The sequence below is a fragment of the Crocodylus porosus genome, unplaced genomic scaffold (genome assembly GCF_001723895.1).
Source record: "Crocodylus porosus isolate Cpor-Errol unplaced genomic scaffold, CroPor_comp1, whole genome shotgun sequence".
Classification (NCBI taxonomy): domain Eukaryota; kingdom Metazoa; phylum Chordata; order Crocodylia; family Crocodylidae; genus Crocodylus; species Crocodylus porosus.
This window is the reverse complement of record NW_017728928.1, coordinates 11,397,263-11,412,010: the sequence shown is the minus strand read 5'-3', so window position 1 is coordinate 11,412,010 and position 14,748 is coordinate 11,397,263. Positions and strand designations below refer to the sequence as shown.

Genomic DNA, 14,748 nt, shown 5'->3' with positions numbered 1-14,748 from the left:
GCTTGTGTGATGCAGCTCCTGTTATGTCTTGCGGATGATGCATTCCTAATGCTGAACTTTGAACTGGAGGTGACGTCAGTGTGGATTTGGAAAAGTTAATAAAGCTCTTTTGGTAACGCTGCTGACTGTAAAGGAAGGGAATTGCTTGTTCTGTCCTGCTGCATCTTCAGTTTGGTTCTCTATATAAAGAAGCTTACATCTGAGGATATACTGTAGCACAGCAGTTGTCTGCTGTGATATGACTGGGAGGGCCGTATCTTGCTTGCTTTATAGGAGGTGGCTGCCACTGCTTTCTTCATGCCTGCAGAAGTCCTCTTGAACACGAGTCCCCAAACACTTGTGCTACAGGGCCCAGACGTTTCATAGTTTGTAGGGTCGGAAGGAACCTGAGCAGATCATCGAGTCTGACCCCCTGTCATGGCAGGAAAGAGTACTGGGGTCTAACAACCCCAGCAAGGTGTTCATCTAACCTCCTCTTAAAGACCCCCAGGGTAGGAGCCAGCACCACTTCTCTTGGAAGTTGGCTCCAGATCCTAGCTGCCTTGACAGTGAAGTAGCATCTCCTGATGTCTAGCCTGAATCTACCCTCTGCCAGCTTGGTCACTCCTGTCCGTGCTTGGGGGAACAGGGACTCCCTAGTGCCTGATGATGCCCCCTGACTAGTTTGTAACAGGCCACTAGATTCCCCCCTCAGCCTTCTCTTGTGGAGGCTGAACAGGTTCAGGTCCTGTAGCCTTTCCTTATAGGATCATGCAAGTGGCCTCCTCTGGACCCTCTCCACATCCCTCTTGAAGTGCGGCGCCCAGACCTGGACGCAGTACTCCAGCTGCGGCCTGACCAGTGCTGCATAGAGGGGGGAGGATCACCTCCCTGGACCTGCTTGAGATGCATCTGTGGATGCATGCCAAGGTGCGGTTGGCCTTCCTGACTGCCTCCCCACACTGCCGGCCCATGTTCATCTTGGCATCGATGACTCCAAGACCCTTTTCTGCCTCTGCCCTGACAAGGGAGTTCCCCAGCCTGTAGGTATGGTGCTGTTTCTTCCCAGGTGCAGCACCTTGCACATCAGTGTTGAAGCCCATCCTGTTCTCATCCGCTCACTCCTGTAACCTGTCTAGGTCCAATTGCAGCCTATTCCTCCCTTCTAATGTGCTCACATCCCCCCACATGTTAGTGTCATCAGCAAATTTGAACGGGGTGCTTTTTATCTCCTCGTTCAAGTCACTGATGAAGATGTTGAACAGTGTGGGCCCGAGGACCGAGTCCTGGGGGACCCCACTGCCCACATCCCTCCAGGTTGAAAATAACCTATCCACCACTGCTCTCTGGGTGTGGCCCTCCAGCCCATTAGTGACCCAGCTGACTGTGTAGGTGTTGATGCCACAGTCCCCCTAGCTTTTTAATGAGAATGAGGTGGGAGTTGAAGGCCTTCCGAAAGTCCAGGAAGACGATGTCCACTGCTACCCCTGCGTCTAAGGATTTGGTGACCTGGTTGTAGAAGGCCACCAGGTTGGTCTGACAGGACCTGCCACTGATGAACCCATGTTGGTTGCCCCTAAGCACGATCTCCTCTGCCGGCCCCTCGTGGACATGCGCCAGGATAACTCAAAAATCTTACCCAGGATCAAGGTAAGACTAACTGGCCTACAGTTTCCTGGGTCCTCCTTCCTCCCTCTTTTGAAGATGGGGACCACATTGTCCCTTTTCCAGTCCTCTGGCACCACACCAGAGCACCACAAGTGCTTGTAAAGCCGTGCCAGGGGTCCTGCAATGACCGCAGCTAATTCCCTCAGCACCCTGGGGTGGAGATCGTCCGGACCAGCTGATTTAAATATGTCCAGTCCCTCCAGAAGTTCCCTGACTAGATTCTCACTGACCCTAGGCCTGGGTGCACCTCCCCTGGGGCCTGTGGGGGTCCTGGTGGGGTGGTAACCCTGGGGGGGGGGCGGGGACCTGGTCCCTGCTCAGGAAAATGGAGGCAAAGAAATTGTTAAATAGATTAGCTTTGTCGTCTGGTGTAACCAGATTTCCTAGCGTGTCCTGCAGGGGTCCCACGTTACCCGGTACCTTCTTTTTGCCCCCTGTGTATTGTTGTTGTCCTTGATCTGGGAAACTAGTCCCAGTCCCATCTCTGCCTTGGCCTTCCTGACCCACTCCACCTGCAGCTGCAGTATAATCTTCCCTGGTGATGGCCCCTCCCTTCCATTGGGTGTGCGCCTCCCTTTTAGCTAGGAGACATTCCCAGATGCTTTTGGTGAGCCGTGGGGGCTTTTGTGCCCTCTTGTTGCCTTTGATCTGTGTTGGGATTATCTCCCTTTGGGCTTGGAGGATCATCTCCTTAAGGAACGACCACTCTTGTTGGACACCCAACTTCCCTCATTTGCCTGAGGGTGCTATGCCACAGACATTTATTTCCATGCTACTCCCAGCCTTTAGGAAGGGACAGCTAACTGGAGGGGGACTGTCGGTGTGGCAGGTGTCCTTACTCTGACAACTCTCTGGTTTAATGGTTCCCTGGAAAAAGCCTGGGGATCAGATAGGTGCAGAACTGCTCAGGATATAGGATTTACCATCTCAGCAGATGAAGGACCTTTAGTCAAGATTATGTAAATTCAGACTCCATGCCTTTGAACTACCCCTTGAATACCTGCACATTTGGTGTCCCTGACTGGGTTAGATCTTCTCCAGAGAGACTGCTGGCTTGCTTTCTCTGCACTCCCCTTCACTGCTGTGCTCAGGGACTAAGGAGCCAGAGGTCCCAGCCATCTCCCACTGTCCCACGTAGACTCTGGCCATTAGATGGTGCTGTGATGCCAGGAACTGCTGAAATGCTTGGAGGTGATGTGAACCTCTTGGGGCTGAGTGACAGCCTGTGGCTGGTGGGGGGGGGGGCCGGTCTGAGAGTCGCTGGCTCATTAGATGGCTTCATCTGTACTTGGTTTCTACTGAACCCTGCTCCCCAGCTGCACTAGATAGCCAGCCTGCCACAGCTCATTAAAAGGTCTTCCTCTGCCTCTGAAACGAAGCCCTAACTGCTTCTGCCTGCGTTCCCCAGCCTTTCTACTTCCAGTTGCTCAAAGATCAGCACTGCACTTCAGAGTGAGTTCACCTGCAGGGAAGCAGAATGATCAGGCTCCTTACTCTCTTCCTCTTTCCATCCCCCTACACAGCAAGAACCATTTCAGACCAGACTCATTCCCTGAGAATCCCTGTAGGAAACCTTTCAATTCATGAGCACTAACTACATTAAAACACTGTCTCCAGAGCCCTGTGGTCCCTGGTGTTTGAATGCATGGAAGTTGAAAGGCAAGGCTCCAAACCTCTGTCATCATTCTCCTCCTCATCCCTATCCATCCCTCATTTAGACACCTGAGAGCCAGCAGGTATGACTGACTTGAATGCTACTAATATGTATTTTAGGATGTAAGAGCACTGGTCATTTTATTTGCTTTGGCTAGAGTTAGCCTTGCAGTCACTTTATTTTCTTGCATATCTCCCTTCTACACAGTGCTATTCCCAGACATGTAAGCAATCAGCAATTTGGCTGCTGGGCCTAAAGTTCAGCCCTTCTCACCTGCTGGGCACACACGGTGCTGGAACTTTTGCCCCGGTGCCTTATTTCCTCCATCCAAAGTGGCCTGGAGGGTAGTGGGAGCCACTACAAATGCAAGGAACTAGTTTTCTCGTAACATGGTTACATGGAACAGATAATGAGCCAGCAAGCCCAGGGTGATGCTGCTGCCTTTTTCCTTGTGCATCTGGTGGAAGACCCGAGGGCTGCCTTCAATTAAGCCCTCTACATTACATTTGTCTGTGCTGATGAATTATGTCACAAATTAGCCTTAATGAAATGGTAAAAAGCAGTTGAGGCCAATATGAGATGAGCATCTGGTGAGGAATGGCTTTGATCCTCAAAGGACTATCTAGGTTTTGAAAGCCAAGTCCTTTCTCCCAGCTGCAACATGCCCTGTTGCAGCCTGGCCTGAACCACCCTCTGGAAACTGGCTAAGAAATGGACATGTCCAAAGGGTTATCCAGTTTAAGATGTCCCAGTTACAGCACAGTTCAGCACACCCCTAGGCAACACAGTGTTGTATGTTGTTCTCCTGACTCTGTTGGGATTCGAGGGGTAGAAGAGATTAATCCGTTTCTTTACAGTATGGGGTGAAAAATGGCTGGAGCAGTTCAAGGGAACAGGACTCATTCTTCTGTAAACTGGACAAGTCAATTAACCTGGCCATGCCTTGCATTTCCCATTTGTAAGAATTGCCTTTGACAAGTGTTACATTCAACTGCTCAGTAGCATCTTGGAAGAGATGGTGACATTCCCCCATTGGTCTTTGTGCCGCACTTTATAGGCAATATCTTCAGGACACCATGCTGTCCCCAATAATCAGAATAAACTCTTCAGATGGAGACTGTCCAGCAGCCCAGAAAACAATTCGATAAGTCAGCAAGGTATGAAATATCCCTGCTCTGTTCCCAGCAGCTCCTGGCCCCGTTGTCTCTTGCCACTCAAAGGTTGTGGCTTGTCCACAGCGAAGCGCAAAGATCTCTTCTCATGTACGTCTTCCGCTTCTCCCCCATTATGTGTATAAACACATTCAGCGCATGAGCAACAGAGGCGGTCTTTGATCTGCTTGCTTAATGTACAATTCATTGAAATCAGTCTGTCTGAATGTGTTTTTTAAAGTGACTGAGTCACCTGAGGGCAATGCTGCTTTGAAACCTGGTTATTTAATATCCATTACAGGCGAAGGGAAAGGTCCTGAGTTGCATTTACATTCCAGCAGGGAAAAGGAGTGTCATGATTTAAAAGCGAGTTAGCGAGACCAGGGGAGGCATTGTTTAAAAGCTATTTGTTTAATGAAATCGTAAAAATGAATTTAGATGAATTTCTCAAATTGCCATGCTGAGGCCCCACTTTCAAAGTTTCCCGACGTTTATGTGCATGAATCACTGAGTGTGGCATTCGTCCTCCGAGCCGCCGTGATTCTGGCTTTAATGGCTCTTCATTCTGGGAACAGATGGCTCTGGAGACTGCTGACTTTAGCAGTTCAACTTTCTGAAAACATTGGACACTGCGTGAGCAACTCTCGGAGGGGGGGTTTATTGTTGTTTTTGTTTTTTTGAGCTGAAAAGCTAGAACTGTCGGCTTGTGTCTGGAGGAGCCCTGGGAAACAGGGAGTGACGCCCAGCATAACCCTAACACAGTCTCCTCCTCGACACCCCATTGCAATTGAGCCCCTCAAGTCTAGATCAGCAATGCTCACCCAGGGTGTCACGACACGCTCTGGGGTGCCTTGAGATCCTTCCGAGGGTGCCCTGCAGTGTTAACACTGCTGGATGTGCAGACATGATTCGTGAAGTTAAAACCCAGAGATTTTGATTCAGTAACCTGTAGCATTAAAAATGCTCTGACCTGCTGTGGTCTTTCTGAGTTCTTTGCAACAGGAGAACTGCTCTAGTTTTTTCACAGCGGAAAAACAGTGACAACCCAAGACTTGGTGTTTTCCAAGGGTGCCCTGGTCTAGAAAGGCTGAGAACCACCAAACAGATGTAACACAGATGAACTTGAAAGCCAAATCCATCTGCGAATTGAGGGGGGGGAAGGAGGTGTGGAATTCAGATCCCGCATTTCCTTTGTACCCTTGCGGTGCAAGTCCTGAGAAGTGGCTCCCTCTCCTATAATGGCTGCACAGAAGTGTATTGGTAGACATGATGCTGACACGAGTTCTTACAGAGCTGGGGGTAACTACTGCTATGGGTATTGCCCCAGGCTCCAAGGGCGAGAGCTAGCTTCCTATGGGGAAACGTCTGTGGCCTTCAGTGCGGCTAGGTTTAGTGCGATTCAAGAAGTGATCAGGGGGAGCTATATCTCTATGAGATATAAGTTAACACCCTTTGCCTCTATTTAGTTGGCTGAGGAGCAGCAGAGGAAGAAGCATCCAGTGCCCACGCTGCTTGTTGAGACATGGATATCACTGTGGGATCGGCAGAAAAAAAAAAATCAACCTAGAGCTCCCACTGCAGAAATACTGTCTCTGTTGCTAGGACTGTATTGAAAGCCAGTCCTCTGAGGTGAGCCCTATTGCTTTAGATACGTACCTACTTGTAGGCACCTCACAAGACCGAGTGCCTCAGCTCCTCTGTACAGCACTGAACCTGAAGCTCTTCAGCGGTTCTGCTCTGATGGTGTTGGCAGTACTTGGGGCCCCCTATTTAATGCCTTCTCTCCCCTGAGCAAGGGAGAGGAGGAGGATGCACCACTGTCTCCGAGCTAGAGGCAGGAGTGCTCTGTAGCTCCAGGTCCCTCAATCAGTTGCGAGGGATTTTTTTTTTTTGTACACGTGTTAATTACTTTGGCATAACAGTACCTCGTGAGCAGACTTCCTAGGGCTGAAAGGGGACTAGACTAGAATAAGATGTAAAATTGCAGCAGCTGCTTTGAGGAGCTATTTAGGGATGTGATGAAAACCATCGAATGAAGTTGTTCAGGTTGGCTAGCTTATTTTTCCTGCATAACCAGCGACTTCTTCCTCTCCTGGGAAATTTCCATCGGTGATTAGAGGGGTATTTGCTTTAGCGGTCTCCTTCCCCGTGGTCCTGGAGGTGACTGAGTGAATGCAGTGCACTGTGGGACCGAGTGTTATCTGTGGGTGGATCAGGTGATCCCTGTTTGTTTTCCCCAAGTAGCTGCTTTTAATTAGCATCACTTAAAATACATTTCCCGCGTGTGCAGTAATGAGAGCGCTGTTCTAGCACTCGGTCCTGCCTGAGCCAGGACCGCTGTACCTGTCTGGCTTGCCTTTCTGGTACGTTAGCTCTAGACTACATTCCCATTTACCTGCTCATCTTCCCTCTGCTCACCTGCTCTTGTTGCTAGCAGCAGTTGCCTCTCCTTCCCTGCTCTGCCTGCTTGAGATTTGCCACACTTGATCTGTTTGCTTTGCTCAGGGCCAACTTACAGCAAGGTGGGGCTTCCAGGAGCTGTTAATGAGGCAGGCTATATAAGCACTGGCCTTCTTTGCTTGGATTGTCCTGTCTTTAACGGGCATCAGCAACACTTGCTCCTGTTGCACCTTTGCTGGGGTTTGGTGGAGATGGGCTGTTTCTCTTTTGGAACAGCTGGCTGTGGGGGGTGGTATTTTGCTCCCACTGAAGTCAGTGGCAGTATTCCCATAGACATTGTAGGGGCCAGGATTTCACCCCGTCTGCTTTAACTGTCGCTAGGCCACAGATGTGGCTTGGAATAGATGGCTTGGGAGCCTGATCCTTCTGAGCCTGTCTCGGGGTGCCAGGGTAGGATGAAAGAATCGCTGTGGCACATCTGGTCATGCTAGCCAGCAAAGGCAGAGCTGAAGGGAAGGGATTTGATGGGCTGCCCTCTGTCTCTATTATGACTCAAGCTGGCTCTTGGCAGCACTGATTAAGCGCTGGCAGCGTGAGGCTGAGCTGCTGTAGTAGCAACTCTGTCTAGGGGTTTCATGGCTGGTGAGACAGGAGCAAAGGGGCATGGGACGGGAGCTTAGCTCAAATACCTGGGTTCTGCCTGGTGAATGTGGTATGTACTGCACTGAAATATTGCTGCAGATTTCAGCATGACCCAAACAAGTCAGGCTTTTCTTAAGCAAGGCCCTGCTGATTGTGCTGCACAGAGGCTACAACCAGGTGCCAATGCGAAGTGACTAAACAGTTTAGTTCTGCTGCCCATGCTGAATGAAGTAACCAAGCATGCAAGCAGGGAAATGGTAAGCTTGGCTTGGAAAAAAAAAGAAAGAAAAAAGCTCACTTTCTAATCTTGTGTTTTTGCAGAGGGTAGTAACAGGCCAGATTCCAATCTTGAGGTATACATCTGGGATATTGATTTTTGCTGGGTGTTCCCTGGATTTACAGGGGTTGAGATTGAAATTTGGACTCTGCACCTCTGATTTCAGAACATAGAGAAGTGGCAGGATGAGCAGAAAAATCCAGGGCCCGGCTTCTGATCTGTGTTTCCCCTCTTTCCTGTGCACAGAACAGCTTTGGTGAGGTCGGCAAAGCAGTTTGGATTCGCTCTTCCTGGCCTGAGACTAGAATTGTGTCCTGCAGTTCGGAGCCTCGCCACGTGTGCTCTCTACAAGAAAGAAAGCGGTGTGATTTGTGCTCTGATCAAAGTGAATGATTAAGAAAAGCAAAGTGGACCCCTGTAACCTTCCTATTTAAAGGTTCCCTGCCTCAGGCAGTGGTTGAAGGAACTCCTGTAACAACACTTCTGAAAAATGTCCTGCTATGTTTCTTTCTTTTTATATATAAAGATTTGCTGGGGCCTGACACTTACCTGCAAATAACCTGTAAATATTAATTCTTTTTATAAAGTCAGTGCCTGGCTTGTTCTGTGGGGCAGGGAAACTAACTTCTTCCCAAGGGAGAGGTGCTGTGTGTGGCTCCTAGTCTAACACAGCATGGCTGAATTTAATCCAATTTCATTAGCTGAATGGCGGTGGCTTGTTTGGATGGCAGGTCTCTGGAAGAACCCAGGAGATGGTGGAAGTAGTGCGGGATGATGGACCTACCTTGGGGTTAGCAACTGCTCTGCTACTGGAGACTGTGTGTAATAAGATGCAGAATAAATGCTGTAATGTTGGGTGGCGGAGAGAATAAAACAATCCCTGGGCACTTTTTTCTTTGAGTGTGCGAGCATTAACCTAGGTGTCCTGGCCAAATTGAAATGCTGCCATTTGCATTTGCCCTGTCTACAGCTCCCCTTGTATTTTCTCAGGTGAACAAAATGTTCTTGTTGTCTCTGGTCCTGTTCATCAGTTGCTGTTTTCCATACCTAAAGTGGCTTGCACATCAGTGCCTGTCAGAGCCAGTTCTGTTCCATTCATCAGCTGCTTTCGGAGTCTCCTGAATAACAAGATTGTGCAGAAAGGTAATAGCGTTCAGATGAGATCGGAGAGGTCCTCCTATTTGATCCTCTACTATCCTCACACTGAACCATCCAAGTCAGATGTGTTTGGCCGTGAGATGCTCTCTATGTGCCTGCCACAGTGGGGACCAGTCACTCACAAAGGGCTTGTTTCAATTTTCTGGTGCCTAGGGCACCAGTGATGGAAGGGGATTTGCCTATGAAGAAATTGATACCACCACTGCCTTATCTCTGACCTGTGCTGCAGGGGGGTGCTGGGAGATGCTCTGAATGGGTGCAACTATATATGGGTGCACTGACTGGTCTGTGGTGGCCAGCTCTGATCCCTCTGCGAGCAGAAGATTACAGGTCACTTCCATTTTACCCCCTAATTCCTGCAGGCTTTCTTGTTTGGGGACTTACAGATACCAGGTTCTTCTAGGAGAACCTGAGCAGTGTTTGGGCTCAGAGACTGGCCTGGGACCAAGTGAGAGGATGGTGTGAGAGGTTAGAGCCAGACATCTGCTTCCAAGATCTCTGTTTTCCACCACTTTTTAATGGAGGTTCAAGGAAGGTCATTCCCCTCCCACCTATTGGGCAGCAGAGAAGCCTGATGAAATAGCTGGGCCTGTCTTCTTCCTCTGGCATTCAGGATGCATGGGCGGAGGATGCCAGCAGTGAGAGATGCCTCCTGCCGGGGCAGGAGGTGCCAAGCTGTTGGATATTGCAGTGTGAGGTGAGTCTTCCTCGTGGCTAACGTAGCCTTCATTTCCCCATTTGCACAGTGCAGCTAATGGCACTCACCCTCCCTGTGGAGCAGAGCAGCACTTGGAGCCGTATAGAGCAGCAGCGTATGTTTGTGGTTTTGGTGAGTAACTGGAGAGCTCTGGCTGCACAAGTGCATTAATGCAGCAGCAAACCCACTTGAGCTATGTGTTCAGCGGGCACCAGGACTGCAAATGGGTGACCTTGGAGGAGAAGGAAGCCTCCCTGGCCTTGTAAGTGCTACCCTGCTAAATATCATGCCTCCAAAGGGTTACTTTGGAACAAAACTGCAGGGAAGTTGCCTGTTCGTTTGAGAGACTTACAGGGATTAGTGAGAGTCGGATGTAAGGAGTAAGTGGGCAACAGGCCTGGTACAGAGGGTATTGAATCGAGAGGCAGGAGACTTGGGTGCTGTTCATAACTGCCAAGGGGTCTGCCTCTAGTTCGTGTTTTCCTTCTGCATCCCTGCTTGCTCTTGCCATTTTAGCACATTGGCTGTGATATGAAGTTGCTTCCTCTCCCCTTACTGTTGCATGTTAACCATTAAGGGATGCTCGTTCCCATGCCTTGCCCTTGCCTCCTTTAGCATATGCTGCCTGGTAACACTCTTCCCTTCGAGAGAGATGAGCAGAAAAAGCATCCACCAGTGGGGCTGCCAACTCTTGCAATCATATCCAGAGCCTTGCGATTTATCTAATAGGTTTTTTCCTTGAAGCACCAGCTCCTGGAGTCATGTGATGAAATCTAAAGCAGGAGTTCTCATGTCTTCTGACCGCCCCCCCCTTTTATGTCTAGGCCATATAGTTGTGGAGGACAGCTTGGAAATGTGACCCGGCTGCTCATTCTGGGCTTAGGAACCAGAAGCTGCCTTTGAAATTAACTGAGGGATTTAGCTCGATCTGTCGGCTTCCTCCATCACAGTGGCTTAGAAAGGAGCAAGAGCCAGAGAAGAACTTGTCTCCAGTTGATTGCATACGCTTAAGCCCCTCCCACTGTAGACGGGGATGCCAAAATGCTCAGTGTCCTGGGGATCAGCGACGACGATGATGACGTCTTCCAAGCTCCCCTGCGCCTGCTGTCCCCGCTGCTGCTGCGTGCACCGCAGCAACAGGCGCAAGGAGCAGGCATCTTCTCAGCCTCACGGTGTCGGATCAGACCAGCTCTGATCCTCAGCCCCTCTTGTAAGGAGATGACTTTCCTGCATTATAAACCTCTGACATCTCAGAAACTTCCTGGCCTGATTCAGGAGAGTCACATTCTCAATTTTTTTTGAACCAAAAAGTCTAGAAAATTGGGCCAATCTATGTGGATTTTCCAAATTTTTTTTTTGTTTGTTTTTGTTTAGTTTGTTTTTTAATGTCAATTTGGCCTTTTTAAAAAAAAAAAAAAAAAGGGGGGGGGGGGCAACATAAAATTCACATTTTGAAACCAAAATTGGTTTTGATACAAAAATGAGCCATTATTAATGTAGAAAATGCCATGTTGGAAGATCCTCATGTTGATTTCAGAATGCTGTTAAAACTGTTTGAAGGTACAGGGATGGGCAACAAAGTGATTAGTGGTATGTAGGGCGCTCCATAATAGGAGAGACCAAGCAGGTTAGGTCTATATTCAGTCTGGAGAAGAGATGCCTGAGGGGAGGAGACATGATAAGGATTTACAAAATACTAAATGGTGAAAAGGAAATAAATAGGGATTTATTATTTGCTGTCTTTCACAATACAAGAATTAAAGGGTCACAAAACAAAACTAAGTAGGCAGTAAATTTTAAAATTAGCAAAAAGAGGGGTTGTTTTTTTTTTTCACACAGCACATCAATGAAGTGTGGACCTTGTTGCTACCAGATATTGCAGGAACTGATATTTAGCCAGATTGGGGAAAAAAGGGGATTAGACAAATTCTTGGAGGAAAGGGGCATCGGTAGCTATTGAACATGGGAGTTAGGGGTACAGCCTCTGAATCAGAAGTTGCTGGAACTGAAATGCTGGAGGCTGCAAGTGAGAAATGACCAGGGGTTTTCCTACCCAGCTCACTCTCCCCTTCAGCACCCACTGTGACACGGGACACTGGGTCAGATGGACCTACGGCTTGGCCCAGTAAATGGCAGCTCTTCTGTTGTAAACCCACCCTTTCCTAGGATCAGTCAGTGTCTTATGGCAGGTTTTTTGCATTCCACCCCTTGCTCCCGTCCAGTGCTAGTAATGAAGCCCTTAATTGTCTTTAAACAGTGTTAAACCTTGGGGGAGACAGGCAAGGCTTGATAATCTGCTTCTGCTAGTAAACTCTCTCCCCTTTCTCTTGCCAAAACCAATTCTGCTTTGATCTCAGATACTCTTGGATGTACTCGGTGAGGGGGAAGACCTGGCTAGAAAAATTAGAAGGCACTTGCTTTCTAGCAGTGCTTTGTTTCCCCCTGTTTTTGTGCCGCCTGTCTTGTACTGCTCTGTGTAGCTCTTATCCTGCTCTCATCACTGTGGTCTTGAGTGCCTTCCAGCTGGGCATTAGCTGATGTGACTAACATCTGTCACAGGGGGTTTGTTCTCTTATCTTCTTCCCATTGGGACTGGATTGGACAGTGAACATTCTCCGCGGATCAGACTTCAGGCCAAATCCTTTGCTGGTGGAAATCAGCTCTGCAGCCAGTCGACACCAGAAGAAAATTTGGCTCTGTGAGATCACATGAGCCCTGTTCTCCCTCCAAGTTGCTCTGCATAGACTGGGATTTAATCTCTAAGGCATGAACAGTTAAATGCACCAGTGCAATGCAATGTTGCACTCCCACTAATGTGATGTTAAGGTTGGGGAAATTCATCATTCAGAAATCTAGGATTCCAAAATGATCAGCAATATCAGTTTTCCCATTTTGTTTTGCAAGCAGCACTTGGCCTATTTGTTTTCCCTTTTTAAAATGTAAATCTTTAATGTAGTGTTTGGTTTTGCTTGTATGCACTAGATGATCCCAAACCACGGGTTGCCAACCAATATAAAGGGGGTGTAAACATCCTATAATGATAAATGGGAAGGGGGATGTGGCTAGATGGGGGAAGGGGTCCTGGGAGAGAGTAGGGGATTCTGGTATGAAAAGGTTGTAAACTGCTGCTAAACACTGCATGTACACTACACTGGATATGCAGTTTCGGTGGATTATATTCTTTGAACTGACCCCCACATGGATCCTATTTGGACTGCAAACCCCACAGGCTGGCTAAGTCCAATGAAGAAACCATATCTTCATTAAAATTAAAGAAGAAATGAGGCTGTGTTTCATTTCTAGAAATGATTTTGTTTGCAAAGATTGGGGCAGGGGGTGGAGGGAGGCAAAGGTTTTGACTTGCTTTGACTTCTTTAAAAAAAAAATTATTTCCTAGAATAAGAAAGCAAGAAAAAGGGGCTCCCAAAGAAGACCACCTAGCAGCATGAAGTAACCCAGTGTCGGCAGGAGGTGGCTGTGCAACTAAATACAGTGAAATAATGTAAATGTGGATAAAGTGTTGGTTTTTGTTTCTTGATTTTGTTTGTTTGTTTGTTTGTTTGTTTTGTTTTGTTTTTTCCCTCTAGGATTATTTGGCTCTACATTATGGCCCAATCTCACCAATGCTGTCATGCTGCAGCATCCTCAAAGATCTGCGTTAGTGATGCCAAGACATATCAGCTTTGGACTTTTGCTAAACTGCCCCCGGTTCCTGCCTGTTAGGTTTTCTGAACAGTGACACAGCCCACCGTTTGCTATAGCACTTGGTTCCAGTGCTGGGTAAGGAAGGAGTGAGTCTGTTTGTTTCTCTGGGCATTGGGTGGATTGGCTCTGATCTTTACATGCCCCAGCAACTGCTTTCTCCTTGTGGCCTAATGCAGGATAACTAGTGTTAAGTTCTGAAATCATTCAAGGGTCACCGGAGCTAGCTGCTGTTTCTCTGGCTGTTGCAAAGGGCAACACTTCCTCGGGAACGCGGCCGTTTCAGTTCTCGATGTCCGGGCATCGTTTAGACTAGGAAGAGTTAACTGCCTGAGTCAGGGTCATTATGTAAGCTGCAATCTCTCTCCCTTTCTCTTTCAAAATGCCAGGTGTCGCTTTCAAGACTCAGTGATGATCTCTGTGTTTTCCTTATGGGTTTTAATGAGAATAGAGTACCGTCTTTATGAACTGGTGCATGCCTGTGAGAAATGTAAATGGGGAGCAGGCGTGTGTGCCAGAGCAGCTGAGCTCCTGAACCTGATCATGTTACACTGTGCATTTTGATACATATTTTTTAATTTTTTTGTAATAGACTTTGCATCTGAGAGAGAGTTGGCTGAGTGGTTTTATTTAAAAAAAACAACAAAAAAAACCCAACCCTGAAATAAAGAATGTTGGATATGCTTGTACGTTTGACATTAAAACAGTGTTCTTTCGTGGCCTTGAGTTCTTAACCTGTTGTTCATCTTCTCTCTCAGAAAGGTGCTGGGTGCATTTTCTAGGGTACTGTCTACAGGCCCTGTAGTGCAAGGTGCTGTACAAATAAAAGGTAAAGCTTACTCGCAACAAGTTTCCAACCCAGGTAGGTGAGGCCATGCCGAGGGAGAACTACCCCCTTCATTTTACAGGTGCAGAACGGCGGGGCAGTAGGGGATTCGAGGTGAAGTTTTCACAGGGGCTCACAAGCACACCTGGGCTCACCCGGCAGATTGCATTCACATCTTCAGGGCCCGGCACGGAGGGAACTCTTTAGGAAATGTGGCCCTGTGGGACAGGCCCAGGGTCTCAAAATCAGGGAACGAGCCTTGATCTGCGCAGTCCTAGTTCGGTGCCCTGGGTGCCCCACTTTGCTTCCTTTTTGCACTGAGTGCTGGCGGGGAACTTGGCTATTTCTCAGCACTGTGCTGCCAGGGCTCCCAGTCCTCCCTGGGCCTACACAAGCAGGACTCTTACATTTATCCTTAAGGTGAGGATGCAAGTAACCCATGAAGGGTCTCTGTGCCTACACCCCCTCAGGCTGCAGCCTCCCTGGGCCTGGCTTTCCCTAGCTGGGGAAGGTGGATGGGGTCAACATCTTGACTATTTCCAGGCAGGGGCTTTGGACTCTGGGACTTGTGTGCACCCCTTGCTGGGGCTCCCA

General features: G+C 48.4%; 1 long non-coding RNA gene across 2 annotated transcripts; it reads left to right on the top strand.

The window, feature by feature from the left end:
* The first annotated feature begins 6,796 nt into the window (after positions 1–6,796).
* Positions 6,797–13,968, top strand: LOC109315045. Of its 2 annotated transcripts, XR_002102417.1 has the most exons (4): positions 6,797–7,751; positions 7,938–8,333; positions 8,762–8,914; positions 13,214–13,968. It is a non-coding gene; the product is annotated as an uncharacterized LOC109315045 (long non-coding RNA). The 2 variants fall into 2 exon arrangements; XR_002102416.1 differs by having other exon boundaries at positions 6,805–8,333.
* The last annotated feature ends 780 nt before the right edge of the window (positions 13,969–14,748 follow it).